The sequence below is a fragment of the Triticum aestivum genome, chromosome 1B (genome assembly GCF_018294505.1).
Source record: "Triticum aestivum cultivar Chinese Spring chromosome 1B, IWGSC CS RefSeq v2.1, whole genome shotgun sequence".
In the NCBI taxonomy this organism is placed as follows: domain Eukaryota; kingdom Viridiplantae; phylum Streptophyta; class Magnoliopsida; order Poales; family Poaceae; genus Triticum; species Triticum aestivum.
The window spans coordinates 235993902-236008196 of NC_057795.1; positions in this window are offsets into that span (position 1 = coordinate 235993902).

Sequence of the window (14295 nt, forward strand, 5' to 3'; positions counted from 1 at the left end):
TCCGAAGTATAAGCCGGTCAGGTAGTTTCTTCGGTGTTTTAACAAAGAGAGATGGAAAGCTATTGGAGAGGAAGTCGCCCGGCTCTTAGCGGTCGGGTTTATTATTGAAGTTTTTCACCCGGAGTGGTTGGCTAACCCGGTTTTGTTATGTATCTATACCGTTTGGACTCAAGAGTGCTCAGGCGACTTACCAGCGATGTGTGTAGAACTGTCTACACGATCAAATCGGGCGTAATGTTCATGCTTATGTAGATGACATTGTGGTGAAGTCCAGAGAGAAGGAAACCTTAATATCCGATTTAAAGGAGACCTTTGATAATCTCCGGGTTTATAAAATGATGCTTAACCCGGCCAAGTGTGTATTTGGTGTACCTGCAGGCAAGCTTTTGGGTTTTCTGGTATCAAACAGAGGCATTGAAGCTAATCCGGAGAAGATTAAGGCAATTACCTCTCTGGCTAGACCGGCATGCATCAATGATGTTCAGCGATTGGCGGGTCGTGTTGCCGCTTTAAGTCGGTGCATAAGCCGGTTAGGTGAGAAGGCCCTACCGCTGTATCAGATGATGAAGAAAACAGACACTTTTGTCTGGAGTGATGCTGCTGACGCTGCCTTTGAAGATTTGAAGAGGCAGTTGTCTGAACCGCCGGTTCTTGCGGCTCCCATTGATAAAGAGCCGTTGCTATTATATGTGGTTGCCAATTCACGAGCTGTCAGTGTTTCCATTGTGGTGGAGCGCAAGGAAGCTGGCAAGGAGCATCCGGTTCAACGACCGGTTTACTACATCAGTGAGGTGCTCATTGAATCTAAACAAAGGTATCCACATTGGCAGAAACTTGTTTACGAAGTGTTTATGGCCAACCGGAAGTTGAAGCAGTACTTTCAAAGTCACCCTATAATTGTGGTAAGTTCTGGCCCTTTGGGAAATATCATTCAGAACAGGGAGGCCATAGGATGAGTCGCCAAGTGGGCCATCGAGCTTGGGCCTCATGATTTGAAGTAGATGCCACGTACTGCTATTAAGTCTCAGGCCTTGGTAGACTTTATCAATGATTGGACAGAGTTACAAGCCCCTGAGGAGAAGCTAGATAACACATATTGGACTATTCATTTTGATGGGTCCAGGCAGCTAGAAGGCTCGGGGGCTGGAGTCGTTTTAACTTCCCCTCGAGGTGACAAATTTTGTTATGTACTCCGGCTTACGTTTCCGTGTACTAACAATGCAGATGAATACGAGGCCTTACTCCATGGTCTCCGGATGGCCAAGGAGATGAACTTAAGCCGGGTAAGGTGCTTGGACGACTCCGATCTCGTGGCTCAACAGGTGTCAGGCAAGTGGGATTCCAAGGATCCCCTTATGGTGGCTTATCGTCGTGAAGTAGATGCTATGGCTGGTCATTTCGAAGGTTATCAAGTGGAGCACATTGATCAAAGGAAGAATGAGGCGGCTGATGCTTTAAGCCGGTTGGGATCCCAACGTAAGCCGGTGCCGCCTAACACCTTTCTCGATATTCTACATAACCCTTCTGTCAGGGTGCCTACCAAGGAAGAATTAGCGGTGCCAGACCCGGAGGCACAGCTGGTGGCGGCTCTTCATCTTATCCCGGATTGGACGGTGCCGTATTTGGCTTATATGACCCGGGGTGAGTTACCTGAGGATGAGACCTTGGCAAGACAAATTGTCAGGCCCTCCAAATCTATGACGATTGTTTAATTACATCACCTAAGCGTCACTGGGGCGTTTCAGCGCTATGTGTCACCTGCAGAAGGACAAGAAATACTCCGTGAGATCCATGAAGGGGATTGTGGCCATCATGCCGGGTCAAAATCTCTTGTAGCCAAAGCTTTTCGTCATGGTTTCTATTGGCTGATGTCTCATGCTGATGCGGAGGATCTGGTCAGTAAATGTGACGGTTGTCAAAAGTTCTCGCGACGAGCTCACGTGTCGGCTCAAGAGTTGAGGATGATCCCAATCACTTGGCCGTTTGCAGTCTGGGGGCTTGACATGGTCGGGCCTTTCAAGAGGTCTAAGGATAAAAAGACACATCTCCTGGTGGCAGTGGATAAGTTTACAAAATGGGTGGAGGCAGAGCCGGTCAGTAAGTGTGATGCAGCCACGACGGTTCAATTCATGAAAAAGGTGATCTTTCGTTTTGGTTTCCCACATAGCATCATAACTGATAATGGCACTAATCTCTCCAAGGGTGCCATGGAAGAGTTCTGTCAAAGAGAACATATCCGGCTTGATGTTTCGGCTGTTGCTCATCCTCAATCCAATGGTCAAGCAGAAAGAGCTAATCAAGAGATCCTGAAAGGTATCAAGCCCCGGCTCTTTTTAGGGTATCAAGCCCCGGCTCTTAGTCCCCTTACAGCGGACTCCGGGTTGTTGGGTGGAGGAGTTACCTTCTGTATTATGGAGCATCAACACTAAGCCTAACAGGTCTACAGGCTACACGGCTTTCTTTATGGTGTATGGTGCAGAGGCGGTCCTGCCCAGTGACATCCGGCACGATTCACCCCGCATGGCGGCTTACGTTGAGGCTGACAATGAAGAAGCTCGTAAAAATGCACTTGACTTATTAGATGAGGAGCGAGACTTGGCAATAGCCCACTCGGCGATTTATCAACAAGACCTGCGCCGCTATCACAGCCGCCGGGTTAGGAGCAGAACCTTTCAGGAAGGCGACTTGGTGCTCCGGCTCATCCAGGATCAGTCTAATATGCACAAGTTATCCCCGCCTTGGGAAGGGCCCTTTGTGGTTAGCAAGAATCTGCACAACGGGTCATACTACCTCATCGATGTTCGAGAGCACAAAGACTCACGTAAGTCGGAGGAGGAGACCCTCCGGCCGTGGAACATTGCTCATCGCCGGCCTTATTATACTTAAGCCACCGGCTTTCAGGATATATATATTTTTTGACAATGTACATATTATATAAATAAATAAAGCAGGACCTCCGTCCTTTTTACCCTCAAAAATCTATGTGTCTTCTTTATCAGGTAGTGGAGACAACCAACAGGGAGCGGACCACATCCGAATCCGGCTTTCCCTTTGGACTGGCTTATGATCATATCTGAATCTAGCCATGGTCACTTGGGGGCTTCCTGTTCAAACATAGGTCGTATTCGAACCAAAGAGAACATAGCTGTCGATACCCACTTGATCGGCATACTGCCAAACCCACTTGGGGGCTTCTTGATCATATTTGAATCATAGCTTAACCCTTTGGGTCTGACATGGATCGTATTCGAATCAGCGTCATTAAACAAATCTTATGTTCACTTGGGGGCTTCCTGTTCAAACATAGGTCGTATTCGAACCAAAGAGAACATAGATGTCCATACCCACTTGATCGGCATCGCCAAAGCCACTGGGGGCTATAAGATCGTATCTGAATCTTAGCTTAACCCCTTTGGAACGGTTTACTGATCGTATTCGAATCAGAGACCTTTGAACATTGTTTATTATATATCATAAACATAATTACTTGACTATTTTGAGACCTTTTTGAAAGCACTGTGTGATGGCTTTTGATTCTTCCGGCTTAATATTAATTACCCCAGGTTTTAAAGTGCCAGGTAAAGCACCATATGAGCCGGGAAGATTATCAAAGGGTTTGCAGGATAAGGCAAAGCAAGTTAAACATCAAGGAAATAAGCGGTCAGTATAAGCCAGCAAAATATAGTGATGGCGGCTTACGAAAGTAATAAGCACCATAAACATGCGCAAGGGCATGACAAACATTAAGAGGTTTTTTCCTATCCTATTACAAGACTCCCCGAGTCTGAATAAGTGAAGCATTGTTTTTTAAAAGTTGTAAAACGCCTGGCGGTTCATTCCTTTGGCGGGCTTGAAGACTCCGGGTTATCCTTCTCTGTCTCTTCGTCGGTTGCTTTGTCCTGGAAGGTGGACGAGGCCCAATCAATGCCACTCAAGGATTCAAACTCAGCTTCATCATCTATTAAACCGGCCGGGTCCACTTCAGGGGCAAAGGTATGCTTACGCGTTGGAGGGATCAGGCTGACTTGGTCATATGGAATGTTTGGGATTCTCCGGTTCTTGCTGTCATAGCCCGGCGAATACTTAGTAAGATCAGTATCATTCCCAATGAGGGTAGCCAAGGGACGTACGACTTTGACACAGGTGATGAAATCTTGATCATCAAATGCAGTACCATCCTCCTTCAGGCTTGGATATCCAAGAGAGAGGTCAGCCAAGTCAAGCTCTGGCACCCATGCCTTTGCCCGGCTTAATGCGGCCACGACTCCGGCTCTTGAAGATGCCCGCCTTAAATCCTGAATTCGTTGAGGTAGCACTGCGAGATGCTTCAGCACATCTTATAGGAGGTGGGGAGTGGTATTTGATAAGGCCACAACGGCCAAGGCACGTTGTGACCCGGAGTACAGCTGCTCCACTAAGGTGTAAACCGCCTTAAGCTTGATCAGCATGTTTTGCTTGAGGTTGTGACTCCTGGGGCCTGTATGTTCATAAGCATAACAATAAGCGAAGATAACTATTGCAATAATCATTGGAAGGTTACAATGTTTGAGGTTTTTCAGAGTAACTTACCGAAGATGGCTGAGACCATTTGGGATATCTACCGTTTTAGATCGGACAGCTCAGTTGTTGCCTCTGCAAGAGATGCTTCTGCCGTCTCGGCTCGAGTCACCAGTGAAGCCTTCTCATCCGCCCAGATTTTCTTCTCTGATTCAAAAATTTTCTTCAACTTCTCTTGTTCAGAGACGATGAATTCAAACTTGGAGTTGGCTTTCTGAGTTTCAAGCTCTTGAGTTTTCAGTCGGCTCTTCAGATCAGCAAGCTCCGATTCAAATTGACTTGTGGTGGCCTGTATTGGTACCAGGTTACGGTAAGAATCATGGTAAGGTAACATTCAAGTCCCAAACATTTTAAAAGTAAAGATACTTGGCACTTGGGGGCTAATGTATGCTTAAAGAATTTTTTACCTACCCTGTCGGGTCATACATATCAAGTCTCAAGCACTTTACAAGTAAAGATACTTGACACTTGGGGGCTAATGTGTATTGCAAATTAAAATTATCATGTTACAACTGGGTTAAATATATTTCCTTTAAACCGAACAAACCAATAGTAAGTAGATTTGTAAAGTCTACAGCATATTCATTCATAAGCAATAGACTTGGGGCTGGTACAGTAAGTAAGATTCAGGAAAATAGCATAAGTTATACCTCAGATTTGTGTTGTATTTGTTTCACCATGTCAATTTCCAGGTCACGACTATTATGCACTTGGTTCAGATAGCCCGAGACTATATCACCAATGCTTAAATGAGTATAGTCAGTGATGTCCTGTTTGGCTTTTCGACGTTGGGCAATTTCTTCCTTGGCAGTGCATTGGGCAAGAGCAGTAGGCCGGCCCGGTTCAACAAATTGACTCTTCAGATATTCAACTTCCGGGTCAATTGTCTTGGCCGGACTAGGAGCTTCTGGGTTATCAGAGTTGTGGATAACATCTTCAGCAGGCGGATCAGAAGTTGGCACCAGAATATCAGAAGCCGGTTCAGGCGGCGGTTGATGGGTGGAGCTGTCAGGAGCGGACAAGTCAAGCGCCGGTTCAGTGACAACCGGGTCTTGGGACGGCTTATTTTTCCTTGCCCTCTTGCTGGGCTTCACTTGCAGGCTGTCAATAAAGGTAGAAGGATGAGTATTAAAGCATAAGTACGGTAAAACTTAAAGTAAGAAAGGTTACATTACCCGGGAGCCGTTTTGAAAGCCGGCATATTTGATTGCATCAACTCGTCAGAGGAAGGAGAGGTATCCTGATAATTGGAGTCAGATGAATTGAGAGGTTGGCGAATCAAACCCGCCAAAGGTAAAACAGAACGTAAATCGGAGATAACCTTGGTCCGATGCTTCCTAGTTACATCGGGTAAGCCGGAGGAGAGTTCTGCGTCTTGATTGGCCCGAGTCTGCCTCCGACTCTCAAGCTGTTGTTGCTTCAAAAGAAATTGAGGATCTTGGTAAGCTAGAGGATGTGAAAATCTTGCTTTCCAGGTCACCCTTCGGATTTTTTGCTTTGGCAAAGGCTCTGAGTCGGAGGAGATTATAGTTACCTCTTCGTCAATTGCTTGACTGTTCCCTGTATCCTCCTGAAAGGATAGAATGTCAGTAAAGTAACGACAAAGGAGTTAAGAAAATCAAAGGATTACCTCTTCATCATCCGAAGAAGAGTCATCCAATTTAAGCATGTCGGAGGCGTTGGGTTTCTTCTTCTTTGAGGTTCCCGTCTTGGCAGCTTTCCTTTCGGTTTTCTTGGCTGCTCTAGCTTGTTTGGTAGTCTCGTGGTCATACTTGACCTTCCAGAAATTATCACTGGCCTATGGAAAAAGACAAGGAATTATAAGTACAAATAAGGTATAACATGTTAAAAAGTATTTATTAAGATTGATCACTCACAGCAGGGGCCGGGTCCTTCTTGCAGAAAGGAAGTAAGCCGAAGGCAATGCTAGTTACAGTGCCCTCCTTCAGCAGTGACTAGGTTGTAGCATCTACCACATCATCTGGTAAGTCGTCAGGACTATGACGCATTGGATCATCCTTCTCGCCTGTGTAAGTACACATTAAGCAGGAGCGGCGGCTTAATGGTAGTATTCGCCAGGTGACCCAGACCCGGACCAGATCGATGTCGTTTAACCCGTTTCCCAAAAGAGCTTTGATCTTCTTGATGGTGGGATTGAGAGGCAGACGCTCAATAGCGGTCAACTTATCTGCCAGCTGATGGTTGGACTCAAGGCGCAGGGCGCGAAAACCGGGCAGAGGCCTCTCATCAGCCGATGAAATGTCTTGACAGTAGAACCATGTCTGGTTCCAATCTTTTGGGTGACTCGGCAGCTCAGCATAAGGAAAAAGGCAATCTCTCCGCCGCTAGATCGAGATGTCGCCAAGCTCAAGACTAGGCCCGTTGGCACGTTCATTCTACCGGTTCAAGTAAAAAACTTCTCCGAACAAAAGCAAACTTGGCTCCTCTCCCAGGTACACCTCGCAGAAGACTTGGAAATTGCAAAGGTTTGACACTGAATTGGGTCCAATGTCTCTGATCAAAGAAATTCAAAACTTCTCTGAAGAATTTTGAGCCGGGAGGGGCAAATCCCCGGTTCATGTGATCTGTGAAAACTATCACCTCCCCTTCCTTGGGTTGAGGCCTCTCTTCAGACGGGTCAGGGGCACGATAAGACATGACCTCCTTGTTTGGCAAGTGGCTAGACTTCACGAACTCAGCAAGTTTACTCTTAGTAACTGTGGATGGGACCCAATTGCAGGTTACAGGGGCCTTGGCCGCCTTAGGTGCCATGACAACAGTTGGCCTATTACAAAATAAGAAGATCCGGTTCAATTTTAACCCGGGAAAAATATCCTAATTATTCAAGGTGGCGGCTTAATAAGGGGCCTAATGATATAAGGGTGACTGTGCAACAATATTTAAGCCGCTACAAGTATCAAGAGCAGTTCAAAATTCTTAAGGTCATGAGAAGCAAGCAAGGCTCACAGCCAGTGTTATTTACTTAAGCCGAACACCTAGACAGTTGTGTTTAAGGGCATTTAACAGAAGAAGTTTTCCGGGTGATAAAAACATGTTTCATAATCTTCTGCTAATATTTGAGATCAAAGTTCTGTTCTGATAAGGAAAATTTCTAGACCTAAAGCTGATGCAGATGTGTTCATAGGCTCGAATGAGGCTCTTATGCAAAGAAAGGGATCTGTTTTCTATCCAAAACAAGTGCGAAAACAGCTACCGCGGCCATTTTATATCATTCTCAGATCAGAAGAGGCGTCTAAGAGGAAAACTAACAAGGGTTTGGCTCTAATGGTGATGAACTCCGACGAACTCGAGGAAGCTCTAATGCGGATCTAAGCAAGGAAGGGAAGGTAACTTGCGGATCTAGATGGGCTGCGGAGGTTCGTCGCGTTTCTCTGGTCCAAACAGGTCGATGCAGCGACCTGGGATGGAGAAGACAGGAAGCTCGACTGCGGCGGCGGCGGCGGAGCTCGAGAGGAGGCAAGAGGAAGAAGACGACTGGAAGGAGGAGAATGGGAGACCTAGGTCGCACCTATTTATAAGGAGAGGATAACTGAGACGGCGTGGGAAATGAGGAGATAAGAATTATTATCCAGCAGCCCCGACGCCTCGATTTTTGGAACAGTCAATGAAAACAGAGATCCGTTGAAAGATACGGTGGAATAGAAAAAGAATTTAAGAAAAGGATGACGTCACAGCGGCTTAACCCGGGTCCAAGAGATGACGTCATGGCGGGTTAAAGGAAACCTTTTGCACGATCAGAAGACTGAGTATATATTAAGGTATTTTAAGATTGACATGAACAAGTTCAAATCAATCTGGGGCCTAATATTGGGGATATAACTATTTGTGTAAGCTGCCCAAGAGGGGTCGGGTTACGCAAAGAAGACTCACCAGAGAGAAGCCCAAGACCAAGCATGAAGATGGCAATTCAATAAAGGGCTTAAGGCCCACAGGCGACTTAAGGCCCGTTGTAGTAAAACCGCCATGATGGCATGACTTGTATCATAAGGTAGATTTAACTAGTCACCGAGCCGGACACTGTTTATAAGCCGGCTGGGACTCTATAAGCCACAGGGCGTCAACCCGTGTATATAAGGGGACGACCTGCTGGCGGCTTAGGGCAAGAAACAACTCATCAAGAGCCGGGCATGGCATATATTGCTCCCTGGTCATCGAAACATCAATCCCAAACCCAACTAGACGTAGGCCTTACCTTCACCGTAAGGGCTTTAATGATAAGATCTACATCGTGTCCATGGGCATGAACACAAAGGTTCAAGGTCGACTCCCACTTCCTCGATGCATAACCTTCCATTCACTTCTCATTTTTCGGAGAAGTTGTAATGTTTAAATTTTATCTAGCAAAACACCAGAAGAGTATGACTCGTGAAAACTTTCAAGTTCACACATATTAAGGAAGGCATAGGTTCAACCCATCAAGGCATCTTAGGAACGTATACCATCAACTTCAGGGGTAATTAACTCAAGCTCGGAAGTAGAGCATGGTTGAGGAAGCAGAGGATACAGCTTACCAAAGGCATTATGTATCCGAGGAAAGGCTCACAAGGTTATTGAGTATGAAGGATGATGTCGGATAAAACTCATCAAAGGATCCGGTAGTCCACGAGGGACCTGATGTGAGTAACGGTACTCAACCAGAAGAAGAAAGAATGCAAGGAGATCAGATTATAGAACATCTAAATAATTCGATGCTTAGGTAACAAAGGAATTATGATTTCCAAAACAAAGAATCGGAAGCAGATGCTCTGATCAAGGATGGATAAGTTGGATAGACCAGAGGCACAATTGACGACAAATAGTTTGGTCGAGAACCAGCTCATGTTCAAAATGACGTTTGAGCCGGAAAGATAATTTAGAAGGGTTGATAGATGATTGTGTGCATTCGCACACATGTTGAATCAATAGGGTCAAAATGTCAATCACAAGGATTTTAATGGTTATTGCTAGACAAATTGAATTGTCCAGATTGCAAGCAGACAAGTATTTGCAGAGCAATAGTTGGCAGAGAATTACCGGAAGATCAGGTAACATCTTAATGTATCTTGTGCATCATATGAACAACGGGGGAAGAACGGATACTTGAAAGTGCGAGGAATTATCCGTAGGGAGTATTCATGAGGCAAGAACTGCAAGGCAGTAAACACAAAGGATTCTTGGAATATCCAAAGTATTTCAGGGTATCTTGTAATAACAACAACAATTGGAAGTGAAGTTATGGATGACAAGTGTATGTAGTTTTCCATAGGGATTTATCGGTGGTATGGAATTGCAACGGTGAAGGGCACAAGCGTCTCGGGGAAACATCGGAGAGTATCATCAAAATATATTGGTGCAGGAGGCGATCATCTGGACTCAAGGGGCACTCCGGAAGGAAAGTAGTTCCGAGAACCTAAAGTCAGATTTAGTAAAATCATTTAACCCGAATAAAAAAGAGATCAGAGTCCCAAAGTATAGATGAGGAGTAAAAGATCCTAATACCACCCAATGGCGACGTGGGCCCATGGGCCACACAGCCATGTTAGTAAAACAGTTTTGTAATATCTAGACTCGACTTCGGCCAAGGAGTGTGGAAAGGGGATTCCTACAGGCAGTCAGCTCTGATACCAACTTGTGACGCCCCCGATTCAATCGTACACTAATCATACACGCAAACATGTACGATCAAGATCAGGGACTCGCGGGAAGATATCACAACACAACTCTACAAATAAAAAAGGTCATACAAGCATCATAATACAAGCCAGGGGCCTTGAGGGCTCGAATACAAGTGCTCGATCATAGACGAGTCAGCGGAAGCAACAATATCTGAGTACAGACATAAGTTAAACAAGTTGCCATAAGATGGCTAGCACAAACTGGGATACAGATCGCAAGAGGCACAGGCCTCCTGCCTGGGATCCTCCTAAACTACTCCTGGTCGTCGTCAGCGGGCTGCATGTAGTAGTAGGCAACTCCAGTGTAGTAAGAGTCGTCGTCGACGGTGGCGTCCGGCTTCTGGGCTCCGGCATCTGGTTGCGACAACCAGGTAGAAGGGAAAAGGGGAAAGAGGGAGAAAAGCAACCATGAGTACTCATCCAAAGTACTCGCAAGCAAGGAGCTACACTACATATGCATGGGTATATGTGTAAAAAGGCAATATCGATGGACTGAACTACAGAATGCTAGAATAAGAGGGGGATAGCTAGTCCTATCGAAGACTACGCTTCTGGCAGCCTCCGTCTTGCAGCATGTAGAAGAGAGTAGATTGTAATTCTCCAAGTAGCATCGCATAGCATAATCCTACCCGGCGATCCTCCCCTCGTCGCCCTATGAAAAAGCGATCATCGGGTTGTCTGTGGAACTTGTCTGGGTGTATTTTATTAAGTATCCAGTTCTAGTTGTCATAAGGTCAAGGTACAACTCTGGGTCATCCTTTTACCGAGGGACACGGCTATTCGAATAGATAAATTTCCCTACAGGGGTGCACCACATTTCCCAACACGCTCGATCCCATTTGGACGGACACACTTTCCTGGGTCATGCCCGGCCTCGAAAGATCAACACGTCGCAGGCCTACCTAGGCACAACAGAGAGGTCAGCACGCCGGTCTAAATCCTATGCGCGCAGGGGTCTGGGCCCATCGCCCATTGCACACCTGCACGTTGCGAGGGCGGCCGAAAGCAGACCTAGCCTCCCTAATACAAGAGCAGGCGTTCCTGTCCAATCCGGCGCGCGCCGCTTCGTCGCTGACGTCAAGAAGGATTTGGCTGATACAACGACGTCGAGTGCCCATAACTGTTCCCGCGTAGTTGGTTAGTGCGTATAGGCCAGTGGCCAGACTCAGATCAAATACCAAGATCTCGTTAAGCGTGTTATCATGAAGTAACCGCGAACGCCGACCAGGGCCAGGCCCACCTCTCGCCTAGGTGGTCTCAACCTGCCCTGTCACTCCGCCACAAAGATCCACATAGAGGGCCGTCGGGACAAAGGTCCTTTCAGCCCCCAATCCGTGAATCACTCGCGGGTACTCTTCGAGCCGACCCGACTTTAGTCACCATCTGTAGTATGTATATATTTATAGTATATACCCGTGATCACCTCCCGAGTGATCACGGCCCGATAGTATAGCAAGGCAGACTGACAAGAATGTAGGGCCAATGATGATAAACTAGCATCCTATACTAGGCATTTAGGATTGTGGGTAAGGTATCAATGAATGTAGCAACAATGACAGGCTATGCAACAGAATAGGAGTAACCGAACAGTAACATGCTACACTACTCTAATGCAAGCAGTAGAGAGAAGAATAGGCGATATCTGGTGATCAAAGGGGGGGGGCTTGCCTGGTTGCTCTGGCAAGAAGGAGGGGTCATCTTCGGTGTAGTCGAACACACGGACATCGGCACCGGTCTCAGAGTGAAAGCACAAGTGCTCCCTAGGTGGTTTTGGTAATTAATGTCAACATATCTCTTGTTGGACTAACACTTTTATCTAGCATGTTTCAGATAAGTTCAACAATGGACTGCATGGACTAAAGGATGTGGGAACCCCTTCAAGATGCTAAGGACAAAGGATTGGCTCAAGCTTCAAGCTCAAGACTCTTCATTTTATATTTTAGTGGTCCAAGATCACATTGAGTCTATAGGAAAAGCCAATACTATCAAGGAGGGATGAGGTGTTGCTTAATGAGCCTCTTGCTTCATGTGCTTTGTGATATTCTCCAAAACCCTCAGCTACTTTCCCACTTCCACAAATGACCTAAACCCAAAGCCAAAATCGGTCACACCAATTCTTCCTATCCGGCGCCACCGATTCCAAAAGTCATAGCCACTGCCACAAACCCCAAGCAAATCGGTCTTACTGATAGGGATCTCGGTCTCACCGAGATGGGATTGTAATCTCTCTGTGTATGTCCATTATCAAAATCGGTCTCACCGAGTTTGAGCAATCGGTACTACCGAGATTACAATGCAAACTCTCTGGAAAACTTATTAGCAAAATTGGTCCCACCGAGTTTGAGTAATCGATCCCACCGAGTTTGCCTGACCAACTCTCTGGAAAGCTTATTACCAAAATCGGTCTCACCGAGTTTGTGTAATCGGTCTTACCGAGATTACGTTATGCCCTAACCCTAACCATATCGGTCTCACCGAGTTGCATTTCGGTCCCATCGAAAACCCTAACGGTCACATTATTTGCTAAATTGGTCTGGCCGGGTTTAATGATTCGGTCCCACCGAGTTTGGTAGATTGTGTGTAACGGTTAGATTTTGTGTGGAGGCTATATAAACCCCTCCACCTCCTCTTCATTCGTGGAGAGAGCCATCAGACTGAACCTACACTTCCAGCATACATTTTTTGAGAGAGAACTACCTACTCATGTGTTGAGGCCAAGATATTCCATTCCTACCATATGAATCTTGATCTCTAGCCTTCCCCAAGTTGCTTTCCACTCAAATCTTCTTTCCACCAGATCCAAAACCTATGAGAGAGAGTTGAGTGTTGGGGAGACTATCATTTGAAGCACAAGAGCAAGGAGTTCATCATCAACGCACCATTTGTTACTTCTTGGAAAGTGGTGTCTCCTAGATTGGCTAGGTGTCACTTGGGAGCCTCCGACAAGACTGTGGAGTTGAACCAAGGAGTTTGTAAGGGCAAGGAGATCGCCTACTTCGTGAAGATCTACCGCTAGTGAGGCAAGTCCTTCGTGGGTGACGGCCATGGTGGGATAGACAAGGTTGCTTCTTCGTGGACCCTTCGTGGGTGGAGCCCTCCGTGGACTCGCGCAACTGTTACCCTTCGTGGGTTGAAGTCTCCATCAACGTGGATGTACGATAGCACCACCTATCAGAACCACGCCAAAAACATCTGTGTCTCCAATTGCGTTTGAATCCTCCAAACGCAATTGATATGTATTGTGAATGTTGCATGCTTTACTTTCTTGCAAGTTGCATGCTTTACTTTCCGCTACTCATATACTCTTTGCATGCTTGCTTGATATGTATTGTGAATGTTGAAATTGTGCCTAAACTCCACTTAAACTTAAAGAACCTTAAAAACTGCAACTTTGGTACTTAGTGTCTAATCACCCCCCCCCCCCTCTAGACACGTCTTCTCAAGGTCCTACAAGTGGTATCAGAGCATTGGTCTCCATTGCTTTGGTTTAATCACCATTGGAGGAAGATGGATGAGTCTACTATTGGGAGTCTTAGACATAGAGTGCCTATTCTTGACGGAGAGTATTTTCATGAGTGGAAAAATGAGATGCTTGTTATTTTCAATCAATATCATTTTAACAATTACATTGCTAGCCCTTGTGCACCTTATGTTGATCCTATGCATCCTACCCATGATGAGTCAATTGACATGATTAGGAATCTTAGAACTGCCGAACTTATCATTAGAGGATTGCCTAGAAACTTGATTGGATGTTTGCCTACTTTTAAGTGTGCCTACACTATATGGAAATTTCTTGAGGAACGATTTCCCGATTATTCCTTGAAAAATCTTGATGAAATTCTTCATAAGTCTATTGCCTTGAGTAAGATGAATACTATTGATCCTATGTTTGGTGATCGTCTATTTGAGCTTACAAACCTTATGCGTGCCAAAGGAAATGTTGGTATTATTAGTGATATTATTTCCGAAGCTATAAAAATTCATAAGAAAGATCATTGTCAAACTCATTCTAATGAATCACCCTCTCTAGGACCTGATCCACCACATGACGATGTTGAAC